The sequence below is a fragment of the Pelobates fuscus genome, chromosome 6, assembly GCF_036172605.1.
Source record: "Pelobates fuscus isolate aPelFus1 chromosome 6, aPelFus1.pri, whole genome shotgun sequence".
In the NCBI taxonomy this organism is placed as follows: domain Eukaryota; kingdom Metazoa; phylum Chordata; class Amphibia; order Anura; family Pelobatidae; genus Pelobates; species Pelobates fuscus.
In genome coordinates, this window is record NC_086322.1 from 253,416,707 (window position 1) to 253,433,045 (window position 16,339).

At 41.4% G+C, this 16,339-nt stretch overlaps 1 protein-coding gene across 2 annotated transcripts in view; it reads left to right on the forward strand.

Annotated features, from left to right (window-relative positions):
* Positions 1-16,339, forward strand: part of LOC134614799 (signal transducer and activator of transcription 5B) — a 173,377-nt gene that overhangs the window by 74,903 nt on the left and 82,135 nt on the right. The window contains exon 2 of one of the 2 annotated variants that reach the window (XM_063458962.1): positions 13,163-13,229. The exons of the other annotated variant lie outside the window; for it this stretch is intronic. The gene's annotated coding sequence lies outside the window, so the exon portion shown is untranslated. The remainder of the gene's footprint in view (positions 1-13,162; positions 13,230-16,339) is intronic. 2 annotated transcript variants of the gene reach the window in all.

Here is a 16,339-nt window from a genome sequence, read left to right on the forward strand (position 1 = left end):
TTCCTTGAAATATATTTTTTTCTGATTATTTAGATCATTCTGTTTTCTGTGAGGCTATAAAGCTATTTTGGGTAGAAGTTATCGGTTGAGTGCCTATTTCTTTCTTTATTTTTGTTTCCTTTATTTTTGCTGTAAGCTGCCAAAAAAGTAGGCAGAAATGCCAATATGATCAACTTTCAACACACAACAATATGATCAACTTTCACACACACAAACACAAGAAAAAAGCAGACGTTTGCTGGGTAGGGAACATGGGACATTCTGGTTACATAAAAATATAGATGTATTCATTAAACAGTGAGCTGTAGTGAATTTGAAAACTAGATTGCAGAATGCAGGTCAAGGCAAGCAGTACAATTCTACAACACATCTACAGTCACAGCTTAAAGGACAACTATAGTGCTAGGAAAACAAAGTTGTATTCCTAGCACTATAGTGCCCCCCTGTCTCGTGACCCATTCCACCACCCCATGTTGTTGAACGGGTTTGAAGCCCCTTTATCACATACCTGATTCCAGCGCTGATGTTGCGGCGCTGGTTCAGGCTCCGCCTCGGATTCTTCCCCCGCCAATGTCAGGCAGTGGGGGGGAACTAATGTGCTTATGTGCCAGTCGCATTAGGTCTGATACCACAGAAAAGCATTGTATAATGTTTTCATTTGGGTGACGCTGGATGCCCTCATGCATATCGTGAGGTCCAGCATCAGCTACTATCAGGTAGGCGACCAAAATTCGCCTAGTCTACAATTTTTATTTGGTTTACAGTTGGGCACAGTGCACTATTTAGCAAGGAAACATTGCCTGTGAGATTTTAAGCTCACCCATGTTGACTTTATGGTTTTCCGCTTATGTTTTTTTTTTTTTTTAGATTTTTGTTATAATCTTGATGGGATTCACTTTATGTCATCCTGTATTGTCTCTTCAAACAGGGCTTGACAAAATCCCAGGCACCACTTGAATTTTTGCCCTGGCACCTGAGGTTCGCCTGCCCTTTAGCTAAAGTGCTCGTCTGCACAACCAATAGAGCCAACTCTGGTTAGAGTTCATGGGCATTAAAGTGACCGTGATGATAGAACTTGATTCGATTAGGCTTATTTTTCACCCATCGTAAAATTCTATGATCTAAAACTTTTGATCAACAGCAAAACAAAGCACTGTAAATGGCAAGCATTCTGTTTAGTTGGATAGCGGATCAATGTGTCTGCATGCTTTTAGGGGTTAATATGGTTGAATGGGATCCTTTTTCGTTATTTGGTGAGTGTGTAAAAGGAAAAATGTTGTCCAGTATCGAGTGCGTGAAAGTGGAGGATGACATTTTGCCCTTTTATAATATGAATAGAATATTATATTTTCGTTCCCACAATTCCTTGTTGACCTCATTTTTCAGAACTCATCAAGTCTTATTTACTGTACCATCTTCCCCTACCCTCTTTCTACCACTAATGAAATGTACTCTTGCTGCATGGTGTTTCTCCAACTCTTTAATTAAGACCTAAATCATGTCTCATAGTTACCCTCTCATAAGAACATCTCTTCATAATAACCTTTAGCCCCTGGCAGTCACTCAAGCTCATAAGCTTAATCCTTAAATCCATAGATTAATTTAGGGTTTATCATGCAGACGCTGGCTCTGATTTCTCATATCTGTGTTTATCCCTGCGGCTGTTTACCAAGAAGCTGTGGCCAGATGTAATGTCTTCAAATCTTGTCGCACGACGTGTCTTATTGTGTATGTTTCCTCAATGTATTAATAACATTTCGTACTTAGAACATTACTTAATGTGTACTTATTAGTTACGTCAGAATTACTTTAATAGCTACAGCCCATTGAATGCAGTTGCACTCTAACAATAAACAACAAGACGCCATAAGTGGATAGATTTAATTTTAGAAAAATTGGATAATGGGAAAGGAATTATGTTATGAAAGCTACAGATAGTAGCTTAACAGGTGAAATATCTGTTTGTCTGTCTATATATCTACCTATTTATCTATGAGAATGTAGATTTAGTGGGGGTCTAGGGGGTTCCCACCTTTCGATCTTGGCATCCTTTAGTGAGAGAAAAAAAAATTCCAAGGCAAACCTTGGCAGCGATTTATAAATATCACGTTTACGCAACGCCTTTAAAGAAAGCTATACATATATCTAGTCGACCATGGTGACCATGGACGTATCAGGTACATCCGACAAAAAAAAACGGTCCTTAAGGACCACGGATGTACCAGATACGTCCGCTGGGAATAGGAGTGCCGGAAGCGATCATGATCACTTCCTGCAGCTCTAATGGTAACGCTATGCCTGTACTAAGAGAGCAGTCACATGGCCGCAATAGGTGTCCACAGTGCTGCCAGCAGGGTGAAAAAAAGTTAAAAATAAATAAATAAAAGCAATAATAAATAAATTAAATAAATAAATAAATAAATATATATATATATATATATATATATATATATATATATATATAGAGAGAGAGAGAGAAAAAAGAAAAAATGCTCTTGCACTCACGCTTTAAATGTCCCTTGTGTGCCGGGTGCTAAGCCAAGGCTTTAAATATCCAAGAAATCCAAAGAGGTAGCAGCACTCACGGTCCAGATAAAAAAATCCAAATTTTATTAAAGCATATTTAAAATGATCGACGTTTCAGTCCACTACACGGGACTTTCCTCAAGATCAACAGTTCTCTAACAGTTCTCAAAACACCATAAAACCTGTACATGGGTGCTATTGTTATACCCGGGAGACTTCACTGAACACAAATATGAGTGTTTAAAATAGTAAAACCTATCACGATGATGAAATCACCAGTAAAAGTGAAGTGCAGTTTTTGTGTAAAATAAAAATGCAAAAAACAAATATGAATGCTAATTTTGGCAAGCTTTTGTGGCTAAGTGACCAGCAAAAGACTGGACATACCCCATTTTGAATACCGTGGGTTGTCTACTTTTACAAATGGTATGCCATGATGGGGTTAATTTTCATTCCTTGGCTGCTATATGGTTTCAAAGGTAACATAGGCCCAGCAAACCAATCTGGCAAATGTCAATGTGCAAACATGGAAAAGGGGAAAGCCCTACATTTGACCCCTGTAAGTTTGCAAAAACCCATAAAACCTGTACATTGGGGGCACTGTTGTACTCGGGAGATGTTGCTGAATACATATTAGGGTGTTCTTTGTCAGTAACACATAACAGCAACTGAGAATCCATGCCTAAAGTACAATGTGAGAGAAAAATAACACAAAATGACTACCCAAAAGTTTGACAAAGACTGATGGCAGAATTAATGCATGGAAAGTGTTAAAATACCACCATTTAAAAATACCCTGGGGTGTCTACTTTTCAAACATATATAATTTGATGGGGGTAAATTACATTGTGCGGCTTCAAAAATGTCCTAAATAGGACATGGGTGCATGATGACCAGCTGAGAAAATTCCAAGTTGGAAAAATGGAATGCGCACCCTCCAAATAATGTCTTTTAGCCCTCAGAGAACCCGACACACCTATACATGGGTAGTATCAATGTACTCAGGAGATGTTGCTGAATACATATTGGGGTGTTCTTTTGCACATGTACATGTACATGTATTCTTAAATTGCGTCAAAAAAATTACCATTTTTTTGGGGGGGCATAGATTGGTGGTAAAATGTTTGCATGAAAAGAGTCAAAATACCCCAAGTTTAATACCTTAGGTCAGTGCTCCCCAACCTTTTTATCGCCGTGGACCGGTAAACATTTGATAATTTTTCCGTGGCCCGCTTGTTTTGATTTAATAAGACAAAAAAAAAAACCAGTCACATATATTAAAAAAACACGCAGACACATACATAGTCAGAAAATCACAAACACAGTCACATAAAGACATAGACTCAAAATTGTGTGTATGTGTGTGTGAGCGGTGCAGTGTGTATGTGAGGGTGGCAGTGTGTGTGAGAGTTGCAGTGTGTGTGTGTTTGGGGCGATGTGTGTTTGGGGCGATGTGTGTATGGGGGGCAGTGTTTGCGGGGCAGTGTGTGTAGTGTGTGTATGGGGCAGTGTTTGGGGGCAGTGTGTGTAGTGTGTGTATGGGGTAGTGTTTGTGGGGCAGTGTGTGTAGTGTGTGTATGGGGCAGTGTTTGCAGTGTGTGTATGGGGCAGTGTTTGGGGGCAGTGTGTGTATGGGGGCAGTGTGTGTAGTGTGTGTATGGGGCAGTGTTTGGGGGCAGTGTGTGTAGTGTGTGTATGGGGGCAGTGTGTGTAGTGTGTGTATGGGGCAGTGTTTGGGGGCAGTGTGTGTAGTGTGTGTATGGGGGCAGTGTGTGTAGTGTGTGTATGGGGCAGTGTTTGGGGGCAGTGTGTGTAGTGTGTGTATGGGGGCAGTGTGTGTAGTGTGTGTATGGGGCAGTGTTTGTGGGGCTGTGTGTGTAGTGTGTGTATGGGGCAGTGTTTGTGGGGCTGTGTGTGTAGTGTGTGTATGGGGCAGTGTTTGTGGGGCAGTGTGTGTAGGGCTGTGTGTGTAGTGTGTGTATGGGGCAATGTGTGTAGTGTGTGTGTATGGGGCAGTGTTTGTGGGGCAGTGTGTGTAGTGTGTGTATGGGGCAGTGTTTGTATGGGGGCAGTGTGTGTATGGGGAGTAAGGAGGGTAGGGAGGCTTTTTTAAATTTATTTAATTAAAAATAATATATTGATGTCCCCCCTCCCTTCTTACCTTTACTGGGAGGAGGGGGGACATTTCTTAGTCCCTGGTGGTCCGGTGGGGATTCCCTGGTGGTCCGGTGGTGGTGAGGTGAACTCTAGCCCAGTTACAGGGCTAGAGTTCACTCTCGCGAGATTTGGAGCGTTGCCGTGGTTACCGCGGCAACGCTCCAAATCTCGCGAGAGGAGGACCCGGAGGAGCTGCAGGTAAGAGCTCCCGGGTCCTCTCTCACTCCCTCCCCTGCCGGCTGTCAGCAATGTGCCTGCAGACCGGGGAGGGAGATCTCTGATCTCCCCTCCGGTCCGCAGGCACATTGCAGGGCTGGCACTTGGGCAATGCCAGCCCTGCATTAGCCGGCAGGCTCGCACACCCCTGGGCGGCCCGGTACCGTTTGATCCACGGACCGGTACCGGTCCGCGGCCCGGGGGTTGGGGAACACTGCCTTAGGTTGTCTTCTTTTAAATATATACATGTGAAGGGTTATTCGGGGATTCCTGACAGACATCAGTGTTACAATGTAACTTGCATTAATTTTGAAATAAAAATGGTTTGAAAATAGCAAAGTGCTACTTGTTCTTATAGCCCTATAACTTAAAAAAAAAAGCTAAGAACATGTTAACATTTCTAAACTCAGGACAAAATTTGGAAACTATTTAGCACGGGTGTTTTTTGGCGGTTGTAGATGCATAACAGATTTTGGGGGTCAAAGTTAGAAAAAGTGTTGTTTTTTTTTTAATTTTTCCATCATATTTCATCTTTTTTTTTTATAGCAAATTATATGATATAATGAAAATAATAATATCTTGAGAAAGACCATTTAATGGCGAGAAAAACGGTATATAATATGTGTGGGTACAGTAAATGAGTACGAGAAAAATGACAGCTAAGCACAAACACCGCAGAAATTTAAAAAGAGCCCTGGTCCTTAACGGTAAGAAAATTGAAAAATGGTCTGGTCACTAAAGGGTTAAAGGAACAGTTGAGACACCATAAGAACTACATAGAAATTACGTTGTTATGGTACCTGGATGTCCCTGGCTCACCTTATGGGCTAATACCTTTTTCGAACCCTCTAAACCGTAAGGATCTTGCAGAACCGGGCGGCAGCGACGCTGCTTGGCTGAGAGTGGTCAGCTGACGCTCTTGACCAATCAGTGACCCTATTCTTAAAATTGGCTTAAAAAATAAAGTTTTTTTGCAACCCCACTTTTAATTGTGACAGAAAAAAAATTAACAAACCACTCCACCCCCACCCAAAACAAAAACTCTGCATTTAGCCCTTTAAGTGTAGTGAAGTCCTCAATCAAGTTATTTCATATTATTATTACTTTTATATAGCGCCAACAAAAATTTAATTGTAACCAGACAAGTTGGACGCACAGGAACAGAGGGGTTGAGGCCCTGCTCAATTAGCTTACATGCTAGAGAGAGTGGGGTAAAGTGACACAATAAGAATAAGTATTAGGAAAGTAGATTGGTAGAATAGTATTCACTGAAGACTTAGTGTGGTTAACACTTGTTGTAAACACTGACGTGACCAAATGCTTCCATAAGTACTTCTCCCTATATCTGCTCTTAAAGCAACTTTACTAGCACTCATCAATAGGTCGTCTTTACCCAACTATTATTTAACATATATGTAGAGATTGTGCCTCAAGATGGTCATCTAATAACCAAACTTGCCTATTGTAGACTAAAACATTGGCATCTAATAACAATATCATCATAAGATGTGGTATTTTTTTTTTTTTTTTTTTTTACCAGGCTTCTATTTATTGTTTCAAATATGACTGCATGCTAAATGGCTACATCTACCTTTATGGCTACAAAACAGACCTAATGAACACTTGAAGCATTACCACTACTACAGTACACTGCGTTGGTTATGGTGACAGCAGTTCCCATGGTGCCTCACATGTTCGTAGACAAACTATTAGCAAGTTCCTGGTATCCGCTGGGTACCTGGTATCCAACTGACTCCAGGTAAGAAGTTAAACCGTTGGCAAGCAGTTTTTACTTCTTACTTTGGGGGGTGCAAGGGCACTCATGGTATCATAGCTACTACAGATGTAGTGCTTATGGTGCTTAGAGTGTTTTTTTTTTTGTTTTTTTTGTTTTTTTTTTAAAGGGGAACTGTTAATTTTTGGTTGATGAGAGGGATATAAAAGTATATTCACTAAAACCAGAATTGTAGTGAATTGAAACACAAAATGCAAAATTCAGGCAACAATAGCTGATTCTGAAACTTCAACTCAATTTAGCTTTTGATTTGGATTATAAAATGCATGACCCTAGAATAGATTGTCTATTATTTGCTTGTCTTTATGCAGACACTTTGACAAAATAAAAACACAATAAATATAAAAATATATAAAATAGCAACATTACAAACCTCAGGATGCACACATTTGACTACAGGTTGTGGTGTCTACTCCTTAGAACTAAGAGACATTCGATAGTTATCCTCAGGGCTGCCATCAGAAATTTTGGGGCCCCTGACAAAGCACAAGGTCTGGGCCCCCCCCTCCCTCCCTCCCTCCCTCCCGGGCCCGCTCATGCCCTACCTAGTTCGCTGACAATGATGCAGGACTGAATGTGGTGTGTATGGTGGAAGTAAATTAGAATGTGTGTAATGGATGTAGTGTTTGTGTGTATTAGATACTGTTTGTGCAGTGAATGCAGAGTGTGTGTTTGTGTAGCAGATGCAGTGTGTATAGTGAACATAGAGTGTGTTTGAGTAGTGGATGTAGTGTGTGTTTGTGTAGTGGATGTAGTGTTTGTATGTACTATATGAAATGTGTTTAGTGGATGCAGTGTCTGTAGTGGATGTAGTGTGTGTATTAGACGCAGTGTCTGTGTATAGTGAATGCAGAGTGTTTCAATTTATGGTGGATGTAGTGTGTGTACAGAGTGTGTGTTAGTGTGTAATAAATGCAGAGTGTGTGTTAGGGTGTAATAAATGCAGAGTGTGTGTTAGGGTGTAATAAATGCAGAGTGTGTGTTAGGGTGTAGTGAATGCAGAGTGTGTCAGTGTAATGAATGTAGTGTGTGTAAATTTGTAGTGAATGCAGAGTGTGTGTTAATGTGTAGCGGATGCAGAGTGTGTGTTAATGTGTAGCGGATGCAGAGTGTGTGTTAGTGTAGTGAATGCAGAGTGTTAATGTGTAGTGAATGCAGAGAGTGTGTTAGTGTGTAGCGGATGCAGAGTGTGTGTTAGTGTAGTGAATGCAGAGTGTGTGTCAGTATAGTGGATGCAGTGAGTGTGTTAGTGTGTAGTGTATGCAGAGTGCATGTTGTATTAGTGAATGCAGTGTGTGTATTGTATTAGTGTATGCAGTGTGTGTGTGTTAGTGTATGCAGTGTGTGTGTTAGTGTATGCAGTGTGTGTGTGTTGTATTCGTGTATGCAGTGTGTGTTGTGTCAGTGTTTGCAGAGTGTGTGTTGTGTCAGTGTTTGCAGAGTGTGTTGTGTCAGTGTTTGCAGAGTGTGTCTTGTGTCAGTGTATGCAGAGTGTGTTGTGTCAGTGTATGAAGAGTGTGTTGTGTCAGTGTATGAAGAGTGTGTTGTGTCAGTGTATGCAGAGTGTGTTGTATTAGTGTATGCAGTGTGTGTGTGCAGGGCCGTCTTTAATAACGACTGGACCCGCTTGCTTGGGCCCCCTGGGCCCTGCCGCCGTCGCCCCTCACTCCCTGGTATGCAATCACGGCATCCATCCCAATGCAGTGGCGGCATTAAATAGAATGAATTTTATTGGGACACCCAATTGCAAGATTGGACTAAAGGTAGAACCCCATCTGTCGTGCAACTCTAACAATGCTTTGACAGGTGGGGCTCTACCAATTTCCCATGCTTGCAGGGTTGTATTTAGCACTGTTTTGTGTGTTTGAATGTAAGCATGTGTTTGTATGAAGTATGTTTGTGTTAATGTGTTTGTATGTGGTACTGGAGTTTGAATGAAAGTGTGCATTTATGTGTAGTGTTTGTTTTTGAAAGTAGGAGTGTGCTTGTATGTAGTGTTGAAGTTTGAATGGAGGGGTGTATTTGTATATAAAGCTGCGGCTCAGATGCACAAGTACATACTCTGACACACAAGCAGATACACAGATACATACACTGACTACATACAGATAAGCAGGCACATACACTGACAGACATACTGACACACAGGTACATATATTGACACACACAGACACATACACTGGTAGACGTACTGACAGACACACACAGGCTTATATACAGACATACTGACACACACACTGATCAACATACTGGCACACATACACAGTCAGAAATACTGACACCCACACACAGGCACATACACTGACCGAGATACTGACACACACACACACACACACACACACACACACACACACACTGACAGACACACTGACACCCATATACACTGAGAAATACTGACACACATCCAGGCACATATACTGACACACACAGACACATACAGAGACTGACACATGCATGCACATGCACTGACAGACATACTGACACACACACAGACATACTGACACACACAGATATATTGACACACAGACACACAGACAAACAGATATACTGACAAACAGACATACTGACACACAGACATACATATACAGACACACAGACAGATATATTGACATACTGACACACAGACATACTGACACACATGTAAAATGTACATTTTTAAACCCACCCTCCAGTTTCCTACCTTTTGCTGGAGGGTGGATTCTATGGGGTCCAGTGTGGTGCCTGAGGATGATGGGAGTGAGGATCCCCCATCCTCACTCCCTCCCAGCCGGCTGCCGGAAAGCAAGGGGCCCGGTCGTGGGGGGAAAGAGCGCCCGACCGGGCCCCTGCTGATACAAGCCCTCCGGGTGGCCCTAAGTGCATGGGCCACCTGGTGGGACTCAGAGGACGGGGGGAAATTTTTTACATCATTTTTTTTTTTTTAAATCTAATTACATGTTTCTCCCCCCTCCCTGCTTACCTTGTCCAGGGAGGGGGGAGATTCCATGATCCCTGGTGGTCCGGTGGGGGGGGCCCCGGCTCCCCTTTACCGCAGAGGGGGCCCAGGCAGCACACAGCTTCTCTTCTCTCCTCTGTTCCAATAACTCTCGCGAGACCCGCGGAGCGTTGCCATGGCAACCGGGTCTCGCGAGAGTTATTACAAGAGAGAAGAAGCTGTGTGCTGCCTGGGCCCCCTCTGCGGTAACAGGGAGCCGTGGGCCCGCGGCTGCACACATAGATAGCGATATTCGCTATCTATGTGTGCAGGGAGGGAAAGTGGGGCCCAAGACTGCCAGAGCAGTCCGGGCCCCCCAGGGCCGCCGGGCCCGTGACAACCGTCATGGTTGTCACCCCCTGATGGCGGCCCTGGTTATCCTGGTTTTATCCATTTCAAAGCTTAAAGGAATATGCCAATCACCTGAAGCTCTTTAGCTTGCTGAAATGCTTTGTGTGTAATCTTTTTACGTTAAACATAAAGTGCAGATTTCAATAGAAATTGACACTTTTATAAATTTACTTTGTTACACCCCCGGCTATAAATCAGACAACCATTCCTGGTTACTTCCTGGTTGTTGAGCTAAACTAAAGAGGCAGCAATTGCCCAGAACATCTGCCTTGCAAAGACTTCTGAGTGGATTTATTTTGGAAGTTTGTGATTGGACAGCCAGAGAAAGTCTGGGCTGGTAAAGAGGGGGGTGGCTTACAAAAGCTGCAGACAAGAGACCTCCAGCTTTTGAAAGCTATTTTTATATTTATCCCCATTGACAAAATGCATTATTAAATGTATGCATGTTTTCATATTTAGTGCATGTATCTACTAAATATATTTTTTTAGGTGGCAATAGAGTGTCCCTTTAATCATTCAGACCACAGGGATCCTGCCGTTTTGTGACTAATATTCCAATATGTGTGCTATTATATTGTATGTGTCAGATTTCCGCAATGTCATCATCTCCATCTGCTAGGCAGACATTGAAACTTTTATTTTTTTTATTTTTTATTTTGCTGTAAAAAGCCTGATGAATTATTTGAATTACAATATAGCAATGTGGCGTAGAATCATGTAGGTTACCAGGGTTAAAATATAAACTGGAAAAAATAAATATCTCTCAACATATTTAAAAGTTGTCTGTGATACCAGTTATTGACAGTAGCTCTCAGTCAGTGGCGGAACTACTGCGGTCGCAGGGGTCGCACTGCAACCGCGGGTCCAGCCAGCTGAGTAATGCGGCCCTGGCCCGCACAGTGTAACCGCCGGGGCCGCATTGAAGGGGCCCATCGGGTGGCCCATTGCTTTTAGGGCCACACAATGCGGTGTAATATATCATGCATTCTAGGGAGAATGACTTAAAAAAACGTTCTTATTTGCAAAACATATCCAAGATGTTAATAGCCAATCCTGGTGCTCCAATCTACTTTAGTGCAAGAAATAGGTGTGAGCAATGTGTGTACCTAAGCAGGTCCAGTGCAGTGTTAATTTTGTCGACAATTTTAGTTACCGTAGATTTTAGTCAACTAAAATGTTTGCGATTTAGTCAACTAAAACAAGACTAAAACTAAAATAATTCAGATGACTAAAATACGACTAAAACTAAAATGACTTTTTAGTCAAAAGACTGATTAAAAGCAAATTGAAATTTGCCGCTAAAATTAACACTAGTTGGTACGACAGATGGGCGAGGGAGGAGAAGTAATGAGACACATGGAAGGCTGAGGGAATGAGACACATGGAGGTTTGGAGCATACAAAGAGACATAGAGGGGCTGGAGAAGGGGCAAAAGATACAGAGGCTTCAATGAAACACATTATATTTCAGTAATGTCCACTAAAATCCACTGGAGATTTAGTTGTATCGACTAAAATCTACTAGAGATTTAGTAGACTAAAACTAAAACAATTCAAATGGCTAAAATACAACTAAAACTAAAATGGCTTTTTAGTCAAACGACTGACTAAAACTAAATATAAATTTGCCGCCAAAATTCACACTGGTCCAGTGCAGGTCCAAATTGTCCTCTTTCAGGTCTATAGGCACATTTCTGTGAACATTTGGTTATCTTGTTTTGTGTTTTCTCTATACATACACCTTGTTATCAAGTTCACCAATGTGCATGTACAAACCATTATCTGGAAATCTATTCATAAACAGGGCTATACATAGGACACGAGGTCACACATTTAGGCTTGAAGAAAGGAGATTTCATCTAAGGCAAAGAAAAAGTTTTTTTACAGTAAGAGCAATAAGGATATGGAATTCATTGCCGGAAGAGGTGGTTTTGTCAGAGTCTATACAGATGTTTAAATTGCAATTGGATAAATACTTGCAAAAACATAACATACAGGGATACAATTTCTAATTAGTGGGCTAATAGCTGCTTGATCCAAGGAGACATCTGACTGCTATTTTGGGGTTAAGAAGGAATTTTTTCCTAGTTTGTTGCAAAATTGGAAGCGCTTCAGACTGGGTTTTTTGCCTTCTTTTGGATCAACAGCAAAAGCATATGTGAGGAAGTCTGAACTTGATGGACGCAAGTCTCTTTTCAGCTATGTAACTATGTAACTATGTAACCTCTATTACATTTTTTGGAGAAAAAAAATTTCAATTCATTTTTTATTTTTAAAGTAAAGCTTAGATGGTGCTTTTCGCTACGTGGAGAATTCATAGCCTTGCTGTATACTTTCTCAATTAAAGAATATATATATTTTCATATATCCAATCAAATAAGGAGTTTGTGGTACGTTTAAGACTTCAACTATGAGACCATTTGATCTATTATGCAAGTCTATAAAATCTATTGGTGGAATACACGTGTGCACGGCTATTAAAATGGCTAATAGTTTATTTTATGTAAATAAAATTCTGGGAATATCAACATATCCTAAATCTAAATGGGGAGAGGAGTTAAGGTGATTTGGGGTTAAGGAGTGAGTCCCTCTTTAAAAATCTCTGCCTGCATCTCATAAATAGCATTGGCTGTGTCTCTCAGCCGTGCTAATCCGCCAAGGGTTAGCACTGATTACTTTTTCAGTATATTGCATGTGATTCGGTATTTATTCAGAATAATATAGTGAGCCTGTAATCTAGTCTATACCAACATTGAGGGCTATTCGCTATTTTAGAAGATAAAGTTCTTCATGTTATCTTGACTGGCTGGTCTGATGTTTTAATACAATCTGTGTTTAGCAAATGTTGTAATTAACAGTTGATTGCATTTTTATAAACTTCCTAATACTCTTCACTTCAGATTTCGTAGAACACATTCAGTACATTTCTGTATCTTTATGAAGTGTGATTTGAATTTATACAATTTTATGTTTATTGTAATTCCAGGGTATGGAATTTTTTTTAATGTGGTACATAGGCGCTGGTTATATTAAAAATGCTATTACCAAGTATGCTAACGTGCGGAGGGTAGAGCAGGGTACTAATGTTATTGATCAGCTTTGTCTAGGTTTGTGTAAACAAGTGTTTTGTTTGTATGTTTTCAGGTTGTGGACAGAAAATTATCTGAACAAGGTTTTGACTCCATCCTGTAACTGGGCCTGTTTCTGAGTGGTAAGTAGATCATTTATATAATATATATTGATGTATTTGGGGGGGGGGAGGAATAAAATAAAACAAAAAACTGAAACAAAATATACACACACACATATACACACACTGCAGATACTTAGCAATGGACACTTTTAAACACAGCTTGGAAGCATGGGCAGTGATCCAAAAAGATCAGAGAGAGACTTTAACTTCCAGAGCAGACATAGTGCCCTGCTGATATTTGCGCTGTATTGTATTTGCACCGTGGGGAGTTGTATCACGTTTGGCCTCACCGCAATCTTTGTGGTACCTAGCTGTGTAGAAAATGTACATGTGAGAGAGATGATACATAATGGTGAAATGTGCATAGTACGTTGTGGGGAAATAATACCATTGAGTAGTTCTGCAGAATAATAATAAATCACAAGACTGAAGGTTTATGGGTTTATAAATGTCTCCAAAACCCTGAGGTGGAATGATTTTCCCCTGATACATGCTTCGATCTATCTTTGTATTGTATAGTATTTGTAGATTAAAGGGATCCTATAGTGCCAGGAAAACAAACCCATTTTCCTGGAACTATAGGGTTATTAGGTCCCCCTCCCTCTGAGCCCCCCCTTCCGCTGGGCTGAAGGGTTTAAAACCCCTTCAGCCACTTACCTTAATCCAGCGCTGGCGCTAGTATCCTCTCCTCCCCCTGCCGACGTCAGCTTTCGAGTGGAGCCGCGCGCATTCAAACCGCCCGTAGGAAAGCATTACTCAATACTTTCTTATGGACATCCAACATGGGTTCAATGCGATTTTCACACTGAGAATCGCTTAAGCGGCCTTTAGTGGCTGTTAGGGAGACAGCTACTAGAGGCTGGATTAACCCTCAATGTAAACATAGCAGTGTTTACATTGCTGTTAAGATTGCCTCTAGAGGCTGTCTTTGCTGTTTCACGGAGTTTGACTCTGTGAAACGACGCTGGAGATCATCACGCTTTGTATGAGGATGTCCAGCTTGTTGAAAATCCCCATATGAAATCATTTAGTCAAAGCTTTCCTATGGGAAGGCCTAATGCGCACATGGCACTTGCCGTCCATGAACATTAGGTTGCCCCATTGGCTGACGTTGACAAAGGAGGACCCCAACCCAGCGCCGAGGGGAATCAGGTCAGTGTTTAAAGCATTTTGCACCCTTTATTTCACACTCACCCCCTCAACCATATCACACTCGCCCTGTCACAGTCACCCCCGAAGACATTGTCATTCTTACAGTTACATTCCAAACATGAAATACACACAATGCACAAAGACCACAAGCATCCCAATGTACACGCAAAACACTGCAGCTACCCCCCACAACACCCGCTTCCAAACACAGACATACACATGCTCACAGTCACAGACACGCATTCAAAAACAAGGATACTCAAACTTACACTTACATGCACAAACATACACATTATGACTGTAGCTACAACTCTCTAGTTATTTTTTGTATTTCTACATTATGACTGTATGTCTGTATTTGTCAATGTGTGTGTATCAGAGTGTGTATATGTTTGTATATGTGTGTGTTTGTCAGTGTATATGTGCGTGTGTGGGTGTGGCACTCGGTATATAGCGGGATTCACTGTGCATGAGTATATTGAGGAAATAACTTTGCGGAGCAGTGTGTCACTTAATATACAGATGGATTCACTGTGCAGTGAATTGTGTGTGTAACTCAGTATATAGAGAGATTCACTATGCAGAGGATTCAGTGTCGTTCATTATGCAGAGGAATTCATTGAGCAGAGCATTATGTGTATCACGCGATATATAGAGGCATTTATTGTGCAGAGCATTCTGTGTCATTCATTATATAGAGGAATTCACTGTGCAGAACATTCTGTGTATTAGTATATTGAGGGATTCACTGTGCAGAGCATTGATACTCAGTATATTAATGAAATAACTTTGCAAAGCAGTGTGTCACATAATATACATATTGATTTACTGTGCAGAGCATCATGTGTGTCACTCAGTATATAGAGGTGTTCATTATGCAGAGCATTGCACGTGTCAGTATACAGAGGGATTCACTGTGCAGAAAATTGCACGTCACTCAGTATATAGAGGGAATCACTGTGCAGAGCATTGCATGTGTCACTAAGTATATAGAGGGAATTACTGTGCAGAGCACTGCATGTGTCACTCAGCATATAAAGGTAATCATTGTGCAGAGCATTGCACGTGTCACTCAGCATATAGAGGAAATCATTGTGCAGAGCACAGTAATTCCATCTATATCTACAGAAGGTGGAAAAGTGAGCAGCGCCGTAAGTAAGTAAAACCTTAGTCTTGTTCATTATTATTGAACACGGGGATTGAACCTGCATATACCTAGGGACACACATAACGTTCAGAATTCTGTTTTTTTTTTTTTTTTGACAATCTTTATTTTCCAAATTCAAACGTGTACAGTACATGTGAACAAGATGAGCTGTAGGGCACACCAATCATCATAGACCCAAAAGAAAAACTCCGGTATGTGGCATAGGAATTTACATCATAGCATAGTTATAGCAAAAATGAGCCCCAGATAGAGCCCTCCAGATAGAACATAGAAAGCAACTGGTTAACAAGCTAGTTAGTACATTTGCAAGGAGCCACGATAACCTGCTTGTGGTCCGGAGTGCGCAATGGTAGACAGATGTGGGTGACTTCGAATCGTTGGAGCGTACAGAGGTAAATCAAGAGTGGGGTGTAAAATACAAATAGGGTCTAGGGCGGGAAGATGCCAACGTTAAGGAGTTTCTGTTAGGGCTAATAACTTACAACAATAAAATCAGGTAAATATCACATGTGGGGCAATTCAGCTTAGTCGTAATATGGGTCGTGATCCCCTTTTACATGAGCGTAGACTGTGACGATCAGCAAACGGGGTATGGGGCACAAAATGATGGGATAGAGGTAAGCGCCTGTTTCGCGATACCTGGTCGAGAAATGGCTACGGGGTAGTCTGGCGGGTATGGGTAGGGGTCATCCGTCACAGCGGTCTAGGGATCTGGTTAAGTCAGAGTCCGTCAGGCCGGTCAGCTAACGTGAGTGGGGTAGTATAGTCCAAGATGCGAGGGGTCAATGACCCTGTGTCCGAAGTCTGG